Source organism: Acomys russatus, chromosome 18 (assembly GCF_903995435.1).
Source record: "Acomys russatus chromosome 18, mAcoRus1.1, whole genome shotgun sequence".
In the NCBI taxonomy this organism is placed as follows: domain Eukaryota; kingdom Metazoa; phylum Chordata; class Mammalia; order Rodentia; family Muridae; genus Acomys; species Acomys russatus.
The window spans coordinates 53407568-53434339 of record NC_067154.1 but is presented as its reverse complement, the minus strand read 5'-3'; positions in this window follow the sequence as shown (position 1 = coordinate 53434339).

The following is a 26772-nucleotide window of genomic DNA, read 5'->3' as shown; positions in this document are numbered from 1 at the left end:
AGTGTTTGAGTATAAAACAGAGATCAATACCACTAGAGTCTCCTAACCTAAATATGAAGTTATTAACAATTGACTTTATTAGTAGAATATTTATAATAATTATCATTATTAAATAATGCTAACAATAATGAGAACATATAGATGTATAATTATTTGGCTAGCTGTCAATCATAAATAATTATTAGTATAATTATTGTTAGTTTAAATATATCTTTTTAATATCAGCTAACAATGTTGGCTCATTATATATATTACTTTTTTATTAAATATTTGTTTATGTTTACATATATTTATATTATTATGCATATATATATAAAAATTACCTACAGCAAGATAAACCATGAAACAATCAAGAATTATATAAATGTTACTTTCTTAGTGTTCTAGCTGTTTGTATTTGGCAGTCTTGAAGAAAACATCTTTCCTATTTTAGTGCATCTAAAATTCTGAATTTAAATCACTATGTATCATATCTCATCATTATCGACTTAAAACATCTGTCTGGACCTAAAACCATCTTAACCCCTGAACAACTAAGATTAATTATAGAATTAAAATATCTGGTCTTCAACTCCATCAAATATTTGAGAAGGAGTATAACTTTATGTTTTGTTGGTTCTTTGTCAGTTAGTAGGTTACTAATGTACATCAGTATGCTAGTAACCTACTAATAGTATAACAGTATAATAATATCATATTGAATATTAATATATGCATTGAAGCAATAACAGACATTTATATTTTCAATGTTCTGGAAGCAAGAAATCCGGTCAAAACCTTTGAAAGTTTAATATCTGCTGATGTGAAATTTTGCTTCTTCCAAAGTGACTGGTAGTGCATCGTACTTCGGCTGGGACAAGCAAGGAGAAGGAGCACACTGAGTAAAGATGTATGGGGCAAAGCACGTGGGGTGGTTCCCTTTTACTCATTTTATAACATAGCCATCTATCCATGGAGGAAGAACCCACATAACTTAATCAGTAATAATGAAGGTATGTGTGTCAACACTGTCACATTGACATCTCTGTGTCAACCCATGAAATTTGGAGTTTGCTTTGAGAATATTATAAAACAAGACTCAGAATTTTCATTTATGGTATTAAGTGGTCCTAGAGTTCTCCAGTCAAAAAATTATTAGGAACAAATAAAATTCCTCAGTAAAAACTAAAATATAATATAGTTTAGCACATTTAAAGCTCAATATATAAACATGGCACTCAATGACATGCTTAAATACCGGTTTTTCTTCCACAGGCGAGCTCTATACAGCAAGCACATCCCTTTACCAACCCCAGGTGAGTTTGCATGATAATGAAACCATTTATGCTCAGCAAACACTGAGAAAAATATTATGACTGAGTAAAGTAAAAGCACTTACTCAAAATTAAAGTCATTAAATTCATATATCCTGTTTGATAAAGTCATTTCCCATCTGGATATGGGTTAATAATTTAAAAATCTCATTACTTGTATAATAGCATAAAAAATTAAATATATACATTTTCATCTAGGTTAAGAGAAGAACTGGTGAATTCAAGATTTTTTTTTTTTAATTTAGCTTACACTAAAGCTAATAGTACAAAACTGTGCTTGGTTTAATGCAGAAACAATTATGCATATAGGAATGTATATACAGCCAGTATAGACTGTCCTTGTATATTTTCTTTTTGAAGGGATTTTGAGGTAAAAAGGGTCTAGAATTGAAAACAAGTAATAAGAAGTCAAGATAAAACATTTTGCTAAAACATATCAGACACAAGAAGAGTACACAAATCAATGTTTGATTAAGGAAATGAGAAGCTAAATTTTTTTTTCTATATACTTTTATTGAATGTCTATGATTTACACGTCATGCACTAAAATCCCTCTCCTCCACCCAGTAAAATAAAACAAGCAAACAAAAGGTCTTGTCACAGAAGCTGTAGTGTATCACGCAGTATAGCCTTTGGTCCACATATGTTTGCTTTCAAATGTTCATTGCTACGAGTCATGGGTCTGGTTGGAGGCCTACACTATCGTTACTGGACCCTCACTGTGACTGTTGTCGGATATCCCATTGTTGCTGTGTGTCAAGGAGATTCTTAATCTTTGAATCTGCAGGTCCATCCACTTCAGGTGTTCCAGTAGGTCATACATGGGGTAGATGCTGTGGTAGGTTCACTCAGAGCCCTGGATCAGGGCCCACTCCTTTGATCTCCGGGCAGAGCCCACTCTCCTGGTCCCCTGTCATCAGGGCAGGGCCCACTCTTCCACTCCCATGCCATCAGGGCAGGACCAGCTCACCTGCTCCCGTGTAGTCAAGGCTGGGCCTGCTCTCCTGCTCCTGTGTCCTCAGGTCACTTCCATATATTCAGGGCAGGACCAGCTCACTAACTCCCGTGTCCTCAGGGCTAGGCCTGCTCTCCTGCTCCTGTGTCCTCAGGTCACTGCCATATACTCAGGGCAGGGCCAGCTCTCCAGTTCCTGCATCCTTAAGGCAGAGCCAGCTCTCAGACTCCCATGTCCTCAGGGCTGGCTCACCTGCTCCTGCATGCTAAGGGCCAGATCTCCTGTTCTTGTGTCCTCAAAGTCAGTTCTCCTGCTTCCATGTGCTCAGGGCCAGCTCTCCTGCTCCCATGCAATTTGCCAGATTGTTCCTGGCCGTCAAAGCCTGCATGGCCTCCTACTCCTGTGGGTACTGGATCTTGTGGGCCATCAAGCAGGTGGCAGGTGGAGACCCCTCAAAGTCTTTGTTCAATAGCTCACAGAAACCATTAATATTGGCTCAGTTCAGCTTCTTGTCCTGGGGAACTTGTGACTGTTGATTCACATGTCTCAAGTCTCTGGTTCCATCACCATGCTCCATCTGCCATGGTCCTCCACCTCAGTGCTGGCCCTAGTATCCACCTCTGAACCATCCAGCTCTCAACACTGAGCCTGTCCTTGGCCTGTGAGACAAAGTCGGCCTGTGGTATTGGTGGTACAGTCCTCACTCTAGCTTGACTCAAACAGCACCCCCTCCTCACACACCATCTTCTTGGCCCACTCTGTGCTGGGCTACAACCCTAAAATCAGCAGTTGTCATGGCAGCACTGGGTCCCTGGGAGCTCACCTGATATGATCCCATGGTCCTATGGTGGGAGGGCATGGGGGATCCACATGACAGGATTTCTTTCTTTCTGGGGAACACCAGCACTCTGTTTTGGAGCTCTCAGTATGGTCCATTGGTGGCTGCGAAGTCACTGCTATTCCTCAGATCAGACACAGTGTACAATCAACGCCATGTTGGATGATCTCAGCTTGAGTATTTCTAATACATTGTGTTAAGTGTTTCTTCCTATGGGCCCGCACCCCAAGAAGCTAAATTTTTTTTAGAATTCTTTTTTTTTATTAATTCATTCATATTACATCTCAATGGTTATCCCATCCCTTGTATCCTCCCATTCCTCCTATTTTCCCCTTACTCCCCTCTCCTATGACTGTGACTGAGGGGAACTTCCTCTCCCTGTATATGCTCATAGGGTATCAAGTCTCTTCTTGGTAGCCTGCTATCCTTCCTCTGAGTGCCACCAGGTCTCCCCATCCAGAGGATGTGGTGGAATATGGGGCACCAAAGTTTGTGTGAAAGTCTGCTCCCACTTTCCACTCAACTGTGGAGAATGTCCTGTCCATTGGCTAGATCTGGATAGGAGTTTGAAGTTTACGGCCTGTATTGTCCTAGGCTGGTGCCATAGTTTGAGCAGGACCCCTGGGCCCAAATGACCATAATGAGTGAGTTAACCCAGAAGCAGAAAGAGTCAAATTGTATATAGTCACTTATATCTGCACACTAGCCCAAGGGGCATGTCCCATGAAAGTCTTCCACTTACCAGGAAACTGGGACAGAGGGGAGGACATCCTGCTGGGACTCTAGATGAGAGAAGCATGGGAGAATGGCAAAGTAGAAGAATCCAGTGGGTCCTAAAAACCTACAAGATGCTAAGTTTCTTGATGAGGTAAATCCTAGGACAATCCATGAAAAGTGGCTGTTACTTATAATTGTTGCTTTATTATGTAGAGGCTGAAGATGTAATGTAATGAAATTCTGCTTGTTTCTACCTTTAAACATTCCATCCACCTATCTGACTATTACCATACTATCATTCTAGATAAACTTATTTCATGGATAAAATGTATCAGTAAAAGCCAGAACTATTAGTATTCTGCTGCTCAGTATCCCAGAAGTTAGCTCTATTTGGGAGATACTGAAAGAAGATAACTTAAGTATCCCTGTTTGTTTCTGAATTATTACCTCTGGGAACCACAACTCATTGAGCTATGGACCATACTGAGAACTCCAAAACAGAGTGATACTCTGCTCAGTTACAGGAACTGAGAAGAAGTTCAGCTGCTCCTTCCAGGTGGTGGGAAATGTTTAGAAACCTTTTATAATAATGCCAGGGAGTTTAAAAAGAAGCCTTTAATGTGCACCAGAGATGCTTACAATAAAAATATGACAGTAAAGCCTACATAAATATTCATGCAATTTAAACAAAACTTTCTTTTGACTGTATCTTATGAATTTGCATTGGGAATAGGACATACATGAATTAAAATCTTCTACATGACATAGCATTACTTCGCTATAAGCTAACTAGCATATATTGTGGAAATTTAATGATCCCTTATTTTATGATTATTAGTATATTTAGATAGTATTCTGGAGATTTATTTGTAGGAAGAATGGTTAAATGTAGCTTACCATTCATAGTTTCATAGTATCTTACCTGTATGTCATATTTTTGCAGTGAGAAAAATGTACAGCACACTCATGCATACTAAGGGCTTTTCAGGTTATTGGCATTAAATAACAAAGCCATATTATGCCCTTCAAGGTCCTGGAAAACATTGTAAAAGAGAGTGCACAGATGATAATAATAGCCAGAAGATTAGGGGGAGGGCTATACAATTCTGCCTTCTGGATATGATTCAGACACTGGAATTATGAACTCATTGAAAGTGAGACCATCTAACAAGACTGACATGCAACACACACACACACACACACACACACACACACACACACATACATGTCCACATGCACACAAGCATACATGTACACTGGCACGCATGCATACCCTATACACACTCACATACTTTCAGAGATTATATCTATTATCATCAACGTAGGAAGCATGGTGGCATGCAGACTGTTCCACAATCTTCTCTAGTGACTAAGCATTCAAATATATGAAGCTGCATATTCACAATTTGTGAAGTTCATGATTTTTTATGAAATAACTCCGATTACGTGCCTTCCTAGGGATAAAGCACTCTTTCATGTGTTCTCCACTGTCTTCCATCTATTACCCATTGGGACTTGAGGGAAATATTGTGTATTAAATGTAATAATCTGAGGAACGTCAGCTATTTGATGCTTTGCAACAGAAAGTGAGCATATTAAATTTCAAATACTTACGATGCTCATTTTAGTTATCTAAAATCTGTTTGGCCACAAAATCTTTTATTTCCACTAAATTTAGCTGTGAAATATTTTGCACACTTCCCCTTAGGTTAGCTGGTGATTTTAATTTTCTAAAATTTACACATATACATAATTTACATAGAAAAACAAATACCCTGATGCATATTCAAATTATTGCAAAAGACAATTGCTTTTTTTAATGACAAATTATTTAAAACGATTTTATGTCTATTAATTATTTCTTTTTTGTTGTTTTTGTTTTTGTTTTTGTTTTTGAGACAGGGTTTCTCTGTGTATCCTTGGTTGTCCTAGACTAACTTTGTAGACCAGGCTGGCCTTGAACTCACATCAATCCGCCTGCCTCTGCCTCCCAAGTGCTGGGATTAAAGGCATGCACCACCATACCCGGCTTCTATTAATTATTTCATGACTTTCGTGGGACATGCACCTTGGGCTAGTATGCAGATATAAGTGAGTATATACCATTTGAGTCTTTCTGCTTCTGGGTTAACTCATTCATTATGATCATTTCTAGCTCAATCTATTTATCCACAATTTTCGGGAATTCCTTGTTTTTAATAGCTGAGTAGTATTCCATAGTGTATATGTACCACAGTTTCTTTATCCATTCTTCTACTGATGGACACTTAGGCTGTTTCCATGTTCTGGCTATTATGAATAAGGCTGCTATGAACATGGTGCCTCACATTTGACCATGTCCCCTGGATGGGGAGACCTGGTGGCACTCAGAGGAAGGATAGCAGGCTACCAAGAAGAGACTTGATACCCTATGAGCATATACAGGGGGAGGTAATCCCCCTCAGGAACAGTCATAGGGGAGGGGAATAAGGGGAAAATGGGAGGGAGGGAAGAATGGGAGGACACAAGGGATGGGATAACCATTGAGATGTAACAAGAATAAATTAATAATAAAAAAAAATTATTTCATGACTTAATCTCCTTCCCAAAAGCAAATATCTTCAGTATATATGTTTCTCTATAATTAATTATAAGTATGGTTATAGCTTGTTCATTGCATTCATTAATTTGACCACAGAAATTAGAACCAATATTGCTATTAAAATATTTTGTACACTCAGAAAATAAGTGAAATAATAAAAACTCTGAAGTATAAGTGCCTGTTACTACATTGTGGATGTAGTTTAGTAGTACATCTCTTACCCAACATCCATGAGGTCCTGGGTTCAGTTCTAAGTTCAAATTTAAAAAATTAAATAAAATTAATAGCCAAGTGGAAATTTTGGGGGCCTTCTCGGTGGCAAATACTTTGCCTAAGAAGAATTAACACTAGGTTTTATGATTTGGATTTCCATTCCCCCACATAAAACCTGATGGGTGTGGCCATCCATCTGTAATTTCAGCTCTCATATAACAGAGAAAGGAGATTTACTAGGATGTGGTTAGGCTACAAACCATAGCTAGGTCATGCTTCACCGTCAATGGACCTTGCCGCAGTAAATAAGAAAACAGTAAAAAAAAAAAAAAAAAATATGCTACTCCAAATCTACCTGGGCACTCCTCAAATACTCTCTCTTCCTCTCTGTCTCTCTCTCTCTCTCTCCCTCTCTCTCTCTGTCTGTCTCTCTGTCATACAAAGATCCATGTGAACACATACATATCCAAAGCATAATTTTAGGAAAATTTCTATGAAAGAGTATAGATGACTAATATGTAAGTTTTTTTTTAGAAGATACAATTGCAATTGTGACTTTTAATGTGCAAATACTAATGCAAGTTAAATATTTTTTCTCCATTTCACAACCATAATCATTTCATACTGAATTGTAATGGAAGGTGCTGAGTTCTAAAAAGGTTTACAGTGTGATTAAATAATATATTTTATTCTCTTTTTCCTTAAATTGAAAACAGCGTTTTTCCTCATACAGTCCTAATTGTTTTCCCATCCTCCACTCCTCAGTCTTCCCCATTTCTCCTCCCATATCAATCCACCCTTTGTGTCTCTCATTAGAAAAAAGCAGGCTTCTGAATAACGATAATATAACATAAAAAGATAAAAAAAAAAAAAAAAGCCAAAATATAGAAATTTGAAAAAACAAAGGCAGATTCAAAAAAAAAAAAAAAAAAAGAAGGCACAAGAAACAGTCTCAGATACAGAGACCTATTCATTCTCACACTCAGGAATCCCACAAAACATTAAGCTGACAGCTGTAATATACTTTTATGGTAAAAAGAGAGAATATCTCCCAGAATCCGTTTGTGAAGTTCAATATGTAATTTAGGCCATGGTAATGCTTTTATTTTCTTTTAAGGAATGAACTTTGGTACCTTTATATTTGGTAAATAGATGTCAAGAACTACAGTGCCTTCTTCATATATTTTGTCTTTCAAGAGAATGTAGTATCCTTCCCTGTCAGTTCTGGTTAGTTTTGGTTTGAAGTGTACTTTGCCTAATATTTAAATGGCTGCATCGGGTCCATTTGCTAGGAAAATATTTTTCTACCTGTTTTACCATAAGGTGAACTCTATCACTGATGTTTAGATGTGTTTCAAGGAGGCAAGAGAAAGGTCTGGTTTTCACATCCATTCTATTATTCTGTTTACTTTGGGGGGCAATTGAGACCATTGATGTTGAGAGATATCAGGTATTTGTTAATACCTGTGATGCTGTTGTTGTGCTGGTGGTGGTAGTGATGATGATGATGATGGTGATGTGTGTGTGTGTGTGTGTGTGTGTGTGTGTGTGTGCGTGTGTTTCTCTCCTGTTTTGATTTGCTGGTCTGGGGTTATTTACTTCTTTTGTTTTCTTAGTATGGGAGTGTGGTTAACCTCTTTAGGTGGAATTTTTCTTCTAGCATATTTTGTAGTGCTAGGTTTGTGGAATAATATTGCTAAAATTCATTTTTACTATGGCTGGTCTTATTTTTTCTGTGTATTGCAAGTAGATGTTTCTGGATTTCTGTTGCCCTGTCTGGTTTTTAGGAGTGTGTGGTGGCTATGTGTTTATTGGGCTGCGATTGTTCTGGGATTCCACTAGAGTTAGCCTCTGAGTAAATTCTGTTTGGCAGGTTAAAATTAGGAATAAAAATGGCTAGATACTTAAAGAAGTCTACAGGAGAGAAGAAATAAGCGTGCTTCACCAGGACCTGCTTAGTTATCTGGGCACTGAGGCAGAGAGGGAGGAGAGGCCACAACAGGTAGTCTACTGCAGAGCTCAGGATGTGACTGAGGAATAGATTTCCGTGAGAGGAAGGAGTGAAAGCAACTCGCTTCCCGGGCAGGCTTACCCTGCGTGCTCCTGGACACTCCCTATTGGAGTTGGGGGATGGGATAATTAGATGAGTGGAGACAAGGAAGATTAGAGTAGAGGGTCTATGGGTTGCAGTGGAGGCTGAAATATAGGAGAAAAGGAGCCCAGAACAGGTTGTACACTACAGGGCTGGGGGTAAGACTTGAGAGTGAATTTGGAGGAAAGGAGAAAGAGGTGATGATCTTAAATTAGCTTATCTGGTTCTGGTATGACTAATTAACTTAATAGTAAGTATTGTCTTTAATCTGTTGAGCAGCTACTTAAATTGTTAGGTAATGTATTTATCAAATAATATCAATATAATGTTTAATATATCAATGGATTTAAATGTTAATAATTTTCAAAATATATTAAACTTATTACTTTTATCTTATTTTAATATAGTAAAATTATGTACAAAAGTATTAGGAAAAACCCGTTTGTCAGCTATGTATCTCCATTTCCTCAGAGAAGAAATATCTCTCCCTTAGTTAGGCAACAGATTCATCTTCAGCGTTTTGCACATCGTCAATAGCTTCTCAGACTTCCTTTTGCTCTTCCTGGGTGAGATAATTTTATTCAACTCTTAACAATGTTTTCTGATATGTCTACTAACTATTAGATTCTGTAGAATTACTTATATTTCCTTTTAGGATATGTCTTGTATCAACTTCTACTTTTAGGGGAAATCATAAAATCTAACCAATTGAATTTTAAATATCTACTTGGGATTTTCAGTTTATGTTATTAAGTTTTTCTTCTTTGAACAAAATACTTAGAAAAGTTTGGGTAAGTAAAATTCTTTTGTTTTAGTTACACACATAGTTCCCTATAACTAGGGAAGCTTCCCAACAAACATATTATTACTGAAATTATAAAATGCAATGACACATAAAGCACACATACACAGCTAAGTACCGTGTTACATCCTTTGTATCTGTTGTTAAACCTCCCCTGCACCTGGGTGCCTAGGCACCTCCACTCACTATCACCTTCTTGCACTGTGGGAAAGAACCACATCCACATACGGAAAGACAACATTTGGCATATGGTGTTTACTAAATGCATGTGGTTATATTGGTCAAGTCAATGACTGTCTATACGACTCAGGATGCCTAACAATACTTTGCGCATCAGTTCAGATGACTAAATTGGTCATATATGTCTTTTGTAATAGTTTTTAACATCTTATGTATGGAACTTAGATATTTTTAAGAAACAGAACCTACGTAAGCATTCTTCTTTAAAGAAATGGAGATGAAGAGGCACATGCTGGAAAAGCTTGTGTCAGGGAGGGATGAAAGAAGAGAGATACATGTCCCAGGAATGATCACCAGCTTCCCAGAGTTAGCCTAGATTATTGTTCTCAGATTCTGCCCAGAGTAATATCAGTAATATCATCTTTATCAGGGGCTTTAACTATGTGAATTTTATATATTTTGCTGATGGAATTAGTGAAAAAGAAGTCATAGTTGTACCTTAACAAGAACGACTAACCTATGTCCAGTATTTTTGATAGGGAAAATAATTACTTTCTGTAAGAAGAACTTTTACTGATGTAAAATAATGAATATAATTTAAGAAAATTCTTGAATAGCAGTCATGGTAAAACTGTTAAGTACAGGGCAAAACTTTGTACTTTGTATTGGTTGGGCACAGAAGCAATGGCCACTAATTTCAAACATTAATAATGTCTTAAATTGCACATTAAAATTCTATCACATGAATTTATCATTTAAAACTCCAGTAATTTAATATTATCTCTAAAGCAACTATTATAGAGACTTAATGGATTTCTTAATGGAATAGCTTGTGAGTCGGTATAGAGTTCTAATTAGAAAGGAAGGCTTGAGAATCAGCCAATGTGTGAGGAAATTATCTTTAGTAATGATTTTATATTTTCAAAAAAAAGAGTCAAAAAATTACTCAAAACTTTGAAGAAAAGGCACAAACCAAACAACTTTATTTAATACTACTCCTTTTAATATGTATAATGTTTTAGAATTTCTGTATATATGTTTGTTGTATCTTTTATAAGTTAAATTATTAATATATCCACATTATAAAATCAATTAAACTCATCATGTATATTTAATTAAAGGGCCATATTTGGTGTAGATTTGCTTTGTGCCTATGGAATATAGGAATTGGTGAGATGTTAGCTTGTACATGGTTGCTCACATCTGAACTCAGTCCCTCACGGTTCTTAACCAGTAAGCCATCTAACTCCAACATTTATACTTTTTTTTATTATCTAATTAATTCATTTTGGTTTATAGTTATATCACTTTCACAAATAAATATCTGATATCTCTTAATGATGTTCCCTATGTGTCTTTGTAATAGAGAGATGTATTTCATTGTGATGCTTATTTAATTACAGATTTTTGATAGAAATGTAACAACGCATTAAGTTTGTCTATTTAAACTGACACAACGTTCTTTTCTATAAAGCACTGATGTGAATGAAGTACATATGTAAAGTTAAGTTTTATTCCCCTGATAACTGTCATCTCTCTATCTCTTTGAGACTTACTCTTGAATAAGCTCACCCTTTCTAGCTCTTTATGAACTCTGGCTGGCTTCTTCAGGGCAGCTGTTGTGGCCCAAACTCCTGTATAGGATGACTTCTCTCAGCTTCTCACTTGAATGCAGTGTTTGTAAAATTACCCCTGAACTCCACTAATTGAACTGCATCAAACTGAACTCCACTGCACTTACTTCCAACTGAACGTTCAACTCAACTCCACTGCACTGAAATTATTGAACTGCCTGTACTATAACATTCTGTACTGAACTCAATCTTACTGTACTGTCTTCTCTAATGAACTCCCTACTATGATCTACTGTACTGTATGATCTTTTCTACTTTCTTTCTCTACTGCCCCCTACTCCGCTGTTTCAACTTTCCTCTAGTACTGTTATGTAGCTTCTCTTTCCTGTCTGTTCTCACTAGAGTTGGGCACATACTATCTCTGACTTGTTCTGTCAAATCTTTCTCTGATTAATCACATTGTCTGACCCTCAATTAAACATCACATTCAAACATGGATGCTCCTTCTACAAACTAAATTTACCTATATTACTTAAGATTAAAGTGTGTACTAAGGGCATAGCTGTCTTCTAGCTAGATCATACTATAATTCAGGATGTGTCTACCTTCCAGTGGGATCACAAAGACTTAGATGGTCTTTGGATATAATCTCTTGCCAAAAAAGCCATAATGCTGGATTAAAATTTCTTTACAGAAGTACTTTAGGTAATCCTAATTTTGAGATTGAATATTAGTAGAATATTTGAAATTACTCATTTAAAGAGGTTGTCTCCAAGGAAAATACCTGTATACTCTATTGTTTTATTTCCCAAATTATCAGTGTACTCTCATCATTTTCAGGAGTCATTTCTTGTTACCTGTTTCTTTGTTGTCTTCCAATCTCTGAATGTGTAAATTATCATAGCTTCATTTGGTGTAACAGCTATCTTCTTTCAAGTTGCTAAAACAGAGAAATCTAGTAAGCACATGGCTTCATCAGTGAGTAATGAAACTAAAGAGCTCCAAGTCCCACATTTTTGGCATCTGGGTCCTGAACATTTAGGTGCCAGGGGTGTTTGCAATCTTTTCTTCTACTTTGTATTAGTGAAACCTCGTGCATTTAACTTAAGTTCAGACAAACTGCCAAACACTGCAACCACAAAAATTTTTTAAAAGCCCAAGGCATAGGTATTATCCAATTTTTAATAAAGAAATGTTGGCATTTATTTTTGGAGGTTTCAGTGATTCAAAATTTTGCTTTTGTGCAATTTGACTTTATTCTACTTTTATCTATCAAGTAGAATTTCTCTCATTTAAAAATTTTTTATGCTCAAAGCATATGTGTTAATCATTTAAGAACCCTCAGTACTTAAAAGAAATGTGGCTAATATGGTTCATTTTCTTCAACTCAAAATATTAGCCAATTGAAATTGATTGCCCTAACCTAAATTCACACATATGCTGCCCGACCCTTGAATTTTTCTAATATATGCAGGTGGTTCTCATGTATGAGGAAGATAGCTTTATAATCCATCAGTCACACACTGAAAATCCTCCTCAGAGGTGTAAAACAAGCAAAGTATACATTGTCTGTCTCTCATAAAGTAAATAAATACTAAGTCTATGTTTTCCCTAGCTTCTTGTTCACAGTTAATTAGTTTTTCTGACTTTAAAGAAAAACAAATAACACACACAAAAAAAATAAGATCAGATCTCTTTATTTACCAATACTAAACAAACATGAATATTTTATTATTTGCATATGATGACAGTATAAATATAGTATATTTTATAACTTTCATGAGAAATTCAGTAATTTCATATGTAGCCTGAAATCAATTTCATAATATATAAAAATATGTAATCAATGATAAATTTGAAAATATATATCAATCCTTAAAAAATTCCTAGAAAAAAATTCCTAGAATTACTTTTATTTGTAGATAAATGTTAATAACTCTAATAGACAATATTATTGTTTTACCTCTCAGTTGTTGAACATTGTGTTTACAGTTTACTGTCAAATGATTTATTAATGCATTCTATTACTGTAGGTAAAAACTTATTGTATAATTCAAATGCTGATTTCTGTACCCCACATATCTGGTTACAATCCTTGTTCTGAGAATCTCCAGTATCAAGATTGTGTGAACACTGCTTCCCAATTGTCTCCTGGCATGCCAATAAATCTGCTTACAGCCAATCACTGAGCAAGAGGAGTATAGGGCTGGACTTCCTGACTGTCAAGGGAAGAAGAGCAAGAGGAGGAAGTAAGGCATTCACCCAGGGAGTATTCAGCCATGGGACATGAGACATCAGGAAGGAACTGAAACTGAAGAAAACTACAAAGTGCAAGTATTCCTGGGATGCACCCTGTGAGGAAGCCAAATTCGCTTAAAAGGCATAGAGCAATAACTGCTCAGTTCTTGTGCTGTGAAACTCATCATTAAATAAATATAATAGAGCATTAATTATTTGTGTGAAGGCCAGTTTAAGAACTAAACTAAAAAAAGGAAAAAAACTAACTAATCAAGCAAATACTGTTTTATAAAAATAACTGCAACATATTACCCTGTAAGTCATCTCTAAATACATGTCTAAAAAATATGGGACAATTCCAATTTCTTCAGAATTTGCATTAAAATTTAAATAATAATATAATTTATGACCTTTTATAGTTATCTTCCGTGATGATTTATCTCAGATCCAAAACATGAGGTTCGTTATACAATAATATCTCTGGCAAGCTCCCCTGTTTTAAGTACACAATACAATATAGCCACAGAATGTTCCAGATAATACCAATCTATACTTGTCAGTATCCATATACTGCATACACTTTCTCTACTCCAAAAATAAAATCCCACTGTTGTGTTTTAAGGATCCAAACACTAAGAAGTTCCCTTTGCTTATCTGCTCCAACAAAAGACCCATCTATGGTTTCATAGTGTCATATTATTCTTGGCACACAAAAATGCTCAATAAATTACCTGCAGTAAATGGATGAGTAAGTGGATGGGGAAAGAGTAAGTTCAATTTTAAATCAGAGCAGGAATTAAATCAGTCACTAGGGAAGACACTTGAGCCTCCGTTTCATTAACGGGAATAATCACTTTTATAGAGTTGATCTGTGAATAAAATCAAATTATATTTCTGAACACTGCGTTTCTTTTTGGCACAAGTTATTTTAGGCTCATTTTTCCATTTCCTACCTCAGCACTGGAGTCGGCTCTATCTCCAAAGAGAGCTAATTCATTATAGCAGACAGAGGATTGGCTTGCTAGATTTATACTACACTTTAAAATTGAAACTTGCAGATGAAAATCTTATCAGGCATATAAATCTTCTTTCATAGCAGATGAGAGTGGTTAAAAATAAGCCGTGATGCATTTTATTAATTCTTATTTATAATGTGTGCATCTCTCTATACTTAAATATGATAATTTAGTATTGGCAGAAAAAAATCTTAACTGAAAATATGTAAAATGCCAAATTCATTTTATATAATTTATTTAGGAAGATGAAAATGAAATATCAATCATTAGATATTATTATTTTATTTACCTGTGAGTGTGTGTGTGTGTGTGTGTGTGTGTGTGTGTGCCTGTGTGCTAAGAATAGGTGTGCTCAGCATCTCTTTGGATATGCTAGAATAGAAGTTATAGGCAGTTGTAAGATCCCTGGCATAAGTAATGGGAACAGAGCTCTGGTCCTTTGTAAGAGCAGCAAATGCCCTTAACCACTGAGTTGTCTCTCAAGCTTGATTATGAAAAGATTTTTATCTGTCCTTTTTTCATTTTATATTTCTGTGTGTGTGTGTGTGTGTGTTTTCCACTCCTATGTACTATTCATGAAAAGTGGAATTATTTTCCCTATAGGCAATATATATGTATAAGAACTTGAAAGATTAAAGGAACTGATATCTATTATATTTAAGTAGTCTAGAAATTGAACTATATGTTTCCCAATTTAAAATTATCTGGAGTGTAGTTTAGCTTTCAAAATGTTACAATTACTCAGACAATAATCTTTAATGATTTATATTTGTATTTGTCATTGTAAGTCTGAGCTGTCAACTTGACATAGACATAGAGTTACTTAGAAAGAGGGATCCACAGTGAAGAATTTTCTTCATCAGAATGTCTTTTGGTCATCTCTCTGAGGCATTTCTTAACTGCTAACTAATACAGGAGGGCCCAGCCCTCCATGGATAGTAACAGGTTTCAGTATGTGCTCCTGAGCTGCATAACACAGAACCAACCAAACAAACAAACACCAAAAGCCAATAGCTCTGCAAGTTTCATCCACTATGTTTTCTGCCGGTCCTGCCTCCAGTTTCTTGCCCTGACTTTCATCCTTGGGTTCTTTCCATATAGTGTAATAAAAAAATAAAGTCAGGCTTCTCTTGTGGAAGGAGTAGTTACTTTGAAGTGGTTATTGAATGATCTTTTAATGTTTTCTTTTCGTTTCTCCTTAAATACCAGGTATTTTATATGTTTTATATTTAAATACTTTGAAGTGAAAATGTATTTCCTAATTCATTTATTCGAAGTTGTCTGAACTGTTTAAATAAAAATAAGTCTACTGTTAGAAGTAACTATAATTTCAGAAGAATAAAGCTGATTTTAGTTATATACTCTGGTAAGGATGGCCAGGGACATGTGGGCTATGTTCCTGTGGAAGACTAAAAGCAAAGGAGCTAGAGGAAGCAATTTTTGATGTCTTCAGCTGGGATCCTGTGCAGACCCTCTGCTTGGTCTTTGAAAACAAAACTAAAAACATCTGGCTCAGAGCTTCCAGGAAGCCTTCCACTTGCACGAAACACTAGAGCAGATCTGGAGTGTTGTGACTACTGGGATATGAGGGGTTCAGTGTCAGCTGATGAGCCTCAAGTCTAATGTGTCCCTTCCTTAGGAGGATTTTGACAGTTCATGTATTGGATACAGTTATAGCAGAAAGAAGGGGAAGGAGACTTTAAAAACATATAATAAATAATATATATAAATATATAATATAATGTAATATAATATAATATAATATAATGCAATACATATAATAATATAATTACTGTTAACGTTTTACTGTCTAGAATATTTGGTTAATCTGTTGTGAATTTTCTAAAGAATAGTAAATATCCTGTATTTGCATAAAATGCACTGTGAAACTTTCACACACAGCACACTACATGTTCTTTTTGGAATTTAATTATTTGTGAGAATAGAAAGCAAATGATAGATATATGAACCTCATTTATAAGAAAACCTTAACTGTGTATGGAATCTTATTTAATGTAAGTTAATTTATGTCATGTAATATTTATATACGTCCATACTTTACTCAAGATATGAATGTATATATGAATAAATTTCTAGTGTTTTCTTGAATAATACCTTCATTTTTCCTCTCTGAGTGTATGAATACTCATTGTGCATGTATTCCTGAAAGCTTAAGTGTCTTGCTTTAACACTTTTCACCTTAACTTTTAAGCCATGCATTCTCCTTGAACCTAGTATTCACTCTTCTGCTTAGCCTGTCTGGCAATGAGCACCAGCTATCTCTCTGTTGTAGCATGCCCAGCACTGTGGTTGTAGGTGCATGTTTTCAAACCTAGCTTTATATAAGTGTTAGGATCTAACCTCATGTTCTTATACTTAAGGAACAAATGCTTTAGGCTCCGTGTCCTCTTTCCAATCACAGTATCTTCATGTTTTGAATTTATTAATTAATTGGAAATTTGAAAAACTATTGTAATTGAAATGTCATCTATATATGTAAAAGTCACATATGTCTCTGACACATCATATATATATATATATATTTATATATGCATGTGTATGTATGTATGTATCCATGTATGTAATATATTCTCTGGTATAATTTTATACTGGTCTGTACCTACATAACTATGCTCTTCTTTAAGCAGTATAAAATTCTGCATGTTTTTTTGCATGTGGTAATACACCTAACTTAAGATGTTCTTATTCATAATATCTTTTAACATTTAACCAAAATGTTTTCTATAGGCTGACTCTGGGGGAAAAGGGAGTAATAATACTGACCACAGTATTTGATCTGCAAATGATACCTGTAGCAAAATTGTAAAAATCCCATTGAATTTGTTGTTGAAAACTGAATTGAGTGGAGACTCTAATCCTTTATCTTTTAAGTACCAGTGCCAACCACTTGCTGGCCTCACAGAGAATCCTTCCTTCAGGCTCACTCTGACACTTACCCTCTGTCAGGACTTGTACTAGTTGCCTGCTCTCCTGATAGCACTCCACTTTTCTTCCTTCCCTCTGAGAGTCTAGCACTTCTTTCTGAGGACCTGCCAGGAATGGCTGTTCTTATCCTCAGGTAGCCAGATAAAGAGAAATCAAGTTGGAATATAACTGGAAACGTCCTTTCTGCTGGTTAGCTTTCAGAAAGTTGAAAGATGCAGGGAAGCCTCTGTAGGGACAAAAGGCATTGAAGACCTTAGCCCAGTTGTGGACCATTGAGCCCTAATTCCAATACACCAGGAAATTGATGCTCACCAGTGAAGTAATGACATGACTGTTAGGAAGATAATCACTCACTGATCAGATTAGAGCTGGCCTCAGGAATTCATACCTGGTAGATACAACTATCCAAATAGTTATGATTGAAGAAGCCCTAGAGGGGATCTCAGTATTGCTTTATTTAAGTGCTCGTTACTCTAAAATACCTTCAAAATAGTTATGTTTATAACTATAGACAGCAGACAAATGCTGCAACAAAGAAGAAACCATTCTTTACATAGAACAGTTGTGAATGCAGACAAATAATTTGCTTTCTTATTCCTATAAAGGGCATTTATGTCATACCCTCTCAGATTCAGAGAGCATCATGGAGGAAAGAGCAGAAAATGTAACAAGAAATCAGGTAGAAGGGATGTAACGTCTCTCTTTCATGAGTAGTACAGGCAGTGCAGTCACTATCTTACATTTCCTACGGTAAGACCTGGGCCTATATAAAAATTCGCCCAACAACAGTTAATTAAAATTTCAGGATTCTACCTCTCTTTAAAGAACGAATGATCCTGGCAAATCTTAGTGGGTAAGAAGCTGTGAGTTATGTTCATAGCACCTATATCAGCCTATAAATGTATTTCAGGGAACCAAAGCTTTGTTCTAGCCTGTATGGGCATGGTTTTCACTGTGAATATTCACAGACAGAAACATATATCATGCATTTAATAAAAACATGAATGAAATAACATCATTAAAATAAGTAAAAATAAAAATGTGAACCTAAAAAATATTTTATAATCATGACTACAAAATGCTTATATAAGAAAATATAAGATAGGGCAAAATATGACTTTTATTGTATGCATTATTTTGAATAAGAAGAGACCCAAAGTATCTACATAAAATACAAAATCAGTTAGTATCTTGGGAACATGATAGCAAATGAGAAAATATCATTATTTATTTTTTTTTATTATCAATTGAAAATTTCAAGTATAAAGGGTGAGTATAGGAGCTAAACACCTGATGTATGTTTACGTACATCTACATATCACTATATACTACCACAAAAATTAGATCATATAAATAGGTTCCTTTACAATATTCATCAATGTTTTCATAAATCATTTTCAAATTATATTGGCTTTACTGTTTTCCTATTCAGTATATTGCTATGCATTTCTAAGCATGCTAACTTAAAAAAAAAAATGTTGTGTCATCTTTCTTTCTCGGTTTGTATCCAAAAATCAGTTTTACTTCAACAAAAGAAAAAAAAAAGATATGTTCAGTTTGTGAAGGAAAAACTTTTGAATAGAAGTGACAATGAACTGAACCTCTGGGTAAGATGAAAAACTTAAGCTCCTTTTCATTAAACACAGGGGGGATGACAAGTACAGCTTAAACTACCTCGTGGCTATAAGCAGTGCCTTCATGTACAGTGAACATGACAGAATGAGAACTTCCTCCTACAAATGAAAATGGGATGCTGAGGTATAGCAAAGTGCATTTGGATACATAGCATATGTAAAAATAAGAATAAAAAATTCTCTATAAATCCTATACTTATTATTTGTACAATGACCTCTATCAATCAAATGTATATAGAGTTTTTTACTAATGGAAAGGTGTGGAGTTGAGAGCTGATTCTGGCTCTTGCAGCAGGGGTATTTTAGGGTATAAGGGAAGTTGTTTTGTGGTATAAGATTTCAAGAGGATACTAAGGAGAACCTCAGTTATGGGGGTCTTCCTGCTTATTACTCAAAATAAGCATTATTTTGAAAGAGAACTTAACTACTCACAAAATAAGAAGCAGAGCATGAGAAACTATGCTAGGAGGAAAATTCTCTGATTCTCTCAGCCAAACCTATAGCCATTTCTTTTGTAATAAGCTGGACACCAGCAACAGTCACAAGAACAGGAATCAAGTTTTATGAAGTATTTACCTTATATCACTCCTTTCCCAGGGTTGTCACATTCTAGGTCAATTTATATAAGCTAAGGTGGGCTGGAGAGATGTCTCAGCAGTTAACTGCTCTTCCAGAGGTCCTGAGTTCAATTCCCAGCACCACATGGTAGTTCACAACCATCTGTAATGTGATATGGTGCCCTCTTCTGGCTTGCAGGAGTACATGCAGTCATAGCACTGTATACATATATAAGCTAAGGCAAGCTTGCAAAGTTGATACCATCAATAGGAAATTTTAAAATAATGAATTTTATAGCTACCTCATTTTAGCTGTAGATTATTTATAGTTTGAAATGCTTCCTATAAAACAAAATGAGAAGGTATAGTACAGAAATAAAAGAAAGTACACTCAGTGAGAAAAGGGAGCCTGAAGAAATGCTCAGTGGCTATGTTTTTCTTACAGAGGAAACTGGTTTGACTCTCATCTTCAACATCGTGGCTCCAAAATATTCAGCACTCTATTTCCAGGGGATATGATGCCTTCTTTTAAACTCTGCTGGTACCAGGAATGTGCATGTTGCATGGGCATGTATATGAACAAAACACTCATACATATATAGTAAAATAAAATAAACTTAAAATTATTCATGATCATTATTGCTGTCATAAAAAATGAGAGATATAAAAATTTTGGTGTATGAAAATAGTGTTTTAGAATGGGGCCATTCTAACTACTTTTCTATGGTACTGTTCCTGTAGATAATAAATAATACGTATAAGTCATATCTGGAAAAAAAAAGTAAAAGCTGGATTAACAAAAAGCTATTGCCTGATTATTGTAATTCTGAAGTCTGTGATATTGCTAACAAACTGTGGGCACTCTCCTGTGGTCCAGTACTAGAAAGGCCAAGGTTATAACTTCAGTAGATCCTTGGCTATTCCCTATCTCAGCAGACCCTAACAAAATCTTCTTGTGAGGATAACTGCTCTTCTTGTGAGGATAACTGCTCACGATTATGATAAAAGAGGCAGAAAACTTACTAAAACAAAAGCAAGTAAATAAGTAAGTAAATACATACATACATATATACATACATACATACATACATACATACATACATACATACATACATATTTTAACTTGAAGGATATCCCTTGTGATATTTGGAACTTTTAAAAAAGTTTTCCTGGAACTTTGGTATCTATTTGTTTGGTTTGCTGATTAAAAATGGGAAGAAACAAAACAACAACAACAAAAAACCTCATACAATTGCAAATAAAACACTTGAAAGTAAAATCGTTGAGAAAGAAAATAACCTGACCCTGAAAATCTAATATTTGGCCATTGTGAAGATCAGTGGATCCTGGACACAAACCTGCTTAATGCATCAATCATTCACTGTTTCTTCAATAATGTTCAAAATGAAAGTCATGCTCTACCCACATATACACACATCCAAAACACACAATACAGCATCATTATTTCTTCTCCCACTGCTCCACATAATTCATAATTGCTACTTCAACACACATACCTACTAATCATACACCTCAATTTGCAATTTGCACATGTAATGTCTTTCACATCTTCTCAAATCTCATTTCTTTTGTGAAGAGGAACGCCAATCCTTTGTGCTCAAATACTGCCTACTGATATTGGTGTAGAACCATTTAAATCATATTTTGTTACTTTATTGTCTCTAACATCTTCCCATGTAGGTTGAACTTCTTTTACTATGTAAATGTAAACTGGCCAATAAATATAAGTTGTCATGCCCAGGAAAAATATATTATCAAAGACTTATGAAAACCATGTGCCAATGTAGAAAAGTAGGATAGAATCTGGACATTAATAAACACCTGAACTGGTCTCCTACAAGTTATTCTGTATTAGAGCTTTGTTTCCCTTCCTTGTGGTGTGTAATGTGGATATCTTACCCAGCCACACCGAGACAGTTCACGTTGTGATCACGTTCAGCTTCACGCATAGTAATGTCCTGTCCCCCTTTATCACAGGCACTAGTAGCACTGCTCTTCCTGTTAGGATTATTTCCCATGGTTATGATAAAAGCTGCACAAACCTCATTCAAGCAACTGTTTTCTTCAGAGGGGAGTTCCTCCTTCACCTGCACTCAGCAGGGACCTGGTCCACGTTTAGTGCCAGCAGATCAGCCAAATATTAGTTGTTATTGTTTCACTTTCAGAGTTCCATTAGAAAATTTTAATTCTTTAAAAGTGCATGCTAATGTTACCAATACACAGTTTTAGTGTGCTGTATCTTAAGTTCCTCCCAAAGATGTAAATTGTTGACTATTATACATTTGTTCTTGTTGCTTGGGCATTATTATGATGAATTATATTATTTTTAGTTAAAGTAATTGAAAAATACAAAATTATGAGATGGAAAATTAATCTTTTCTTGTTTATTCATGACTGGGTAGGAATTAATGGCTGTTTTAGTATTATCCACTTAGAATCTAACTTGTAAAATAATTAAAATAGTGAGTTATAAACTTTTTAATTTTGCAGTTATTTACATTATTTTACTTTGTGTGTGCGTGTGCTTGTGTGTGTGTGTGTGTGTACGTGTGTGTGTGTGTTGATGTGCATGTAAACTTGACATGGGGTGATTGTGGCAGTCAGAGAACAATTTTGAAAGTTAGTTTTCTTCCACCGTGCACATTCTGGAAGTTGAAATCAGGACATCAGTCTCAGTAGCAACAGCTTTCTTTTTCCCACTGAGTCATCTTCCTAGCTCCAGACATACAGTGTTTAATTCTTAATTACATTGACTACAGAAAAAAAAATGTGGTTTTGATGGCTAAACAAAGCTAGTGTATTTAAATTCAGTTTTTGTTAATGACTCTTTGTCTCACATACGGAAATACAGTGCAGTGACTATAAAGATTAAGATGAAAATAATTTTAAGGTGACTTCATTTGTGAGTAGCAGATATCTTAGTTTTATTTGACTTAACAGAAACTAAAACAAGTAGTTCATATACCATGGAATGGAAGAGTTGCAATATGCTTACAGACCAATTTATAAGACCAATAATAATACACATTATTAAATATTTCATGTTAGTTTTAGTCCATATAAAAACTAAAATACTTGAGTGATGAAATGATCAATGAGCCCACCGACTCACAGATCTTGAACTCGGTTCTCAAATGTTTAAACAGGGGCAGTGTTGACACAATGCATTCAGAAAGCTGTGATGTATAATTTTAAATATTTCACAAAAAGATAAATAATAATAAACAGTGTCTCTGCACAGACAGAGACTATACTCAGTGGTCAGTGGGTTGTGGAAAGTGTTTAAATCCAATGAAATGATAGAAAATATCTCCTTTTTTGTCTGGAAAAACTAATGAGGAACTTTCTAGAATACATAATTAATTGAAAACAGACCTTTAGTGGCAGCCTTTTGAAAAGCTATTTTCTTTTTTCTTTTGTTTCTAGAAGTGATAACTGTAGAGAATATAGATAACTTTGAAAAACCTACTTCAGAACTGAATAAGTGATTCTTTTCAGTTTCCTACTAAAATGCAGAAAAGATTTCATTAAATATTTTAAGACCCAATCAAAGCCAAAATTCCTTTCTCATGAGGGATCTTGAGGCCCATCCTTTCTTCAACGTTTAACTAGATATTTTCCAATTTGAAATCATATATGAACATAAAATTAAAATTTTATAATATTGGAATATATCAGATGTGAGCATAAAAACAGAATATATCACTAGTTAAATCACATCAATTAAAAAGATTTTCATCCTTTGAGCTCTGCAATTTGCACTGCACCAAATCACTTTGACCCTTCTACTTCTTCCATGCTTGGTTCCTCAAAATAAATGGGTTAAAAACTGATCTATACTGTTGTAACTTTAGTCAGCAGGCTTTAAACATCATCAGATCACCAGCACTCAGCCTGTGTTAACCTATCAGTGCCAAAATACCAATAGCCTAACAGAAAATGAGAAAAGAACTATTTGCTTTGAACAATGCACTATTTCTATTCACCAGGAAATAGACCTCCACTAGACACATAAACTGCTCACACTGTTATCATGGACATCCAGCTTCCAAGCAGGAAGAACATTCTGTAGCTTAAAAGTGTCTAGTAATGCATTTGTTGGAGCAGGCTGCACTGATTTAGAGAGAGCTCAAGTACACCTCTGTTTATCATAGAGAGACTAATAGCTGTATAGCATTGCTGTTCCAGTTGTGAATTACTGAGTTCTAGCATTATTTATCTCTGTTGTCACCACTAATACACATAGTGAAATATGTAAAACAAATGCAATGCCAGTTGAAAAGTATGTAACATAATATTGAATGTGTTGATAAGTATGAAAATGCTTGTTTGAAAATATTAGCAAAAAAAACCAGAGTCCTGACATTTTTGACAGGATTTATTTTGTCTACTATATTAAAAACTTAGGGGAAACCAGGAATGATAATAACAGCTTTGGTAAAATAATCAAGTCCTGTTTTAAAATATGCTCCAACTCATAAAGCCAAATAAAACTGAAGTCATTTAAGTCTCACCAGAAAAATATGACTTAAGAGGCCGGAAGAATATTAATAAGGAATAAGCTTAAGTGTTTCACTTTTTGCAAGTACTTATTTGTTTGTTCATTTATTTGCTTTTATTTTACTTATTATATGTTTCTCTGTGTATGTTTCGGTGCACATGTCACAAGATGGACAAGGACATCTCATAGGATTTGGCTCTCTCCTTATAGCTTTTCGGAGCTGGAGATCCAATTGAGATGGTCGGGCTTGGCAAGAATCCTTACTGTCTGAGTCACCTTGCTGATTCTTTCTCTTCATTACATATGAACACATTATTTTTTCAAATCATTTGTTTCATCACAACACTCAACTTGAAAACAAAATATATTTGTTCAAGAATTTTATGTTAGATTGAAGTCAATGATATTTCCAATAGTCCTCTGTTTGGACAATTTAATACTTCATTTTTAAAAATTTATTTATTTACTAATTCATTCATATTACATCTCAATTGTTAGCCCATCCCTTCTATCCTCCCATTCCTCCCTCCCTCCCACTTTCATCCTATTCCCCTCCCCTATGACTGTGACTGAGGGGGACCTCCTCTCCCTGTATATGATCATAAGGTATAAAGTCTCTTCTTGGTAGCCTGCTATCCTTCCCCTGAGTGCCACTGGGCCTCCCCATCAAGGGGACATGGTCAAATATGGGGCACCAGGGCCCAGATCTGCCCATCACAATGTTCTACTTACAGGTATTTAGGACCCTCTGGATCCTTCTATTTCCCCATTCTCCCACACTTCCTCACCTAGAGTCCCAAAATGATGCCCTCACATCTATCCCACTTTCCTGGTAGGTAAAGACTTTCATGGGACATGTCACTTGGGCTAGTGTCTAGTTATAAGTGAGTATATACCATTTGAGTCTTTCTGCTTCTGATTTAACTCACTCATTATGATCATTTCTAGTTCAAACCATTTGTCCACAAATTTCAGGAATTCCTTGTTTTAATAGCTGAGTAGTATTCTATAGTGTAAATGTACCACAGTTAATTTAATACTTCTTTTTACCTACATTTACTATGGCAAGATCTTTATGTATAGAAGATATTTTTTCCATAGATGTTAATTATTTGTTGTGAAATTTAACATGTGTGTAAATTTTATACACACATTTGGCTGGCTTTATCTTCAATTATACTAAATAATAATTTTGCCTCTACCACATCTACAGAAATACAAAGCAATTTGTAACCAGTAAAAGACATGGTACATATTTAAGCATGCTATGAGATGGAATTATCCAGAATACACTACATCCTCACCACAGTTTCCCATCACTCCACTTCTCCCAGTCCTTCTTCTCTACCTAACCTCTTCCCCAGATCCATTCCTTCTTCTTTCCCTTAAGAAAAGAGCAGGCATCCCAGGGATATCAGGCAAACATAGTGTAACAAGTTACAATAAGTGTAGGAACAAACCCTCATATCAAACCTAAGAAAGACAACACAGTATAAGAGTAGGTGTCTCGAAGGAGTGAGGAACATCCCACACCCCTACTGTTAGGAGATCCACAAGAACACCAAGGTACAAAACAATAACATCTATGCAGGTGACTTAGTGCAGACATATGTATGCTCCATGCTTGTGGTTTTAGTTGCTGTGAGCTCCTGTGAGCTCTACTTAGTTGATTCTGTGTGGGCATGTTCTTGTGGAATATTAATCTTTTTGCAATGAAATCTATTTTTTTTAATAAATGATTTATTTTGATATATATTACATACTCTGAAGTCACATTTCTTTGACAGAAAAGAAAGCTGGGGACAGACTAGTTGTGGGGGAATGAAATTTTATGCATAAGATATTTGCATGTTATCTCAAAATCTAATCAATTTGGTGGAGCATTTTAGTGTATGAAATAAAGGCTTAAAAGCAAATTCATGTTTCATTGCGTAGCAATAGGACTTGTATTCTCATCAAAAGGCTGATTACTCCTTTACAAATGAAGTGTCTTTGCCATAAAGGTCATTAGATAAAATAAGATAAAATGAAGATGAGTTTGCATTCCTAAGTATGTTACATTGTCATAATTATTTAACGTGAGTGTGTGTGTGTTTGATATAACTTAGAAAACAGCACATTTCAGTTCAACTATGCTTTTAATTTTTTGGAAGTCAAGTAAAAAATATATCCAGATGATTTGTTCTATCTACAATATTTTTTAAGTAAAAAATCTTCAGTGTTTGGTTTGTTTTCTATTTTTGTGTGATTTTGTTATTTTTCTATGGGAATTTTTTCCATACATCAAATTCTTACTTAAGACTGTAGCATATCAGTCATTTAAAAAGGCATAGAGAAACAAAATAAACTTTATCATCCATTTTATTTTGGTGGAGCATGAATAAAATAGATATTTTATCATGAATTATATAGATTCATAGCATTAGTTAATACTTGATCTTTTTTTAAACTTTAATAATTGAAAGAAGAATATAATTAAAATCAATCTACCAAAGATGAAAAGAACAATAGAGAATTATAGTCATATACTCAAAAAATTCTAAGGTAGGGCCAGAATTAAAGAAATTTATACTCAAGAGTTATTATTATACTGA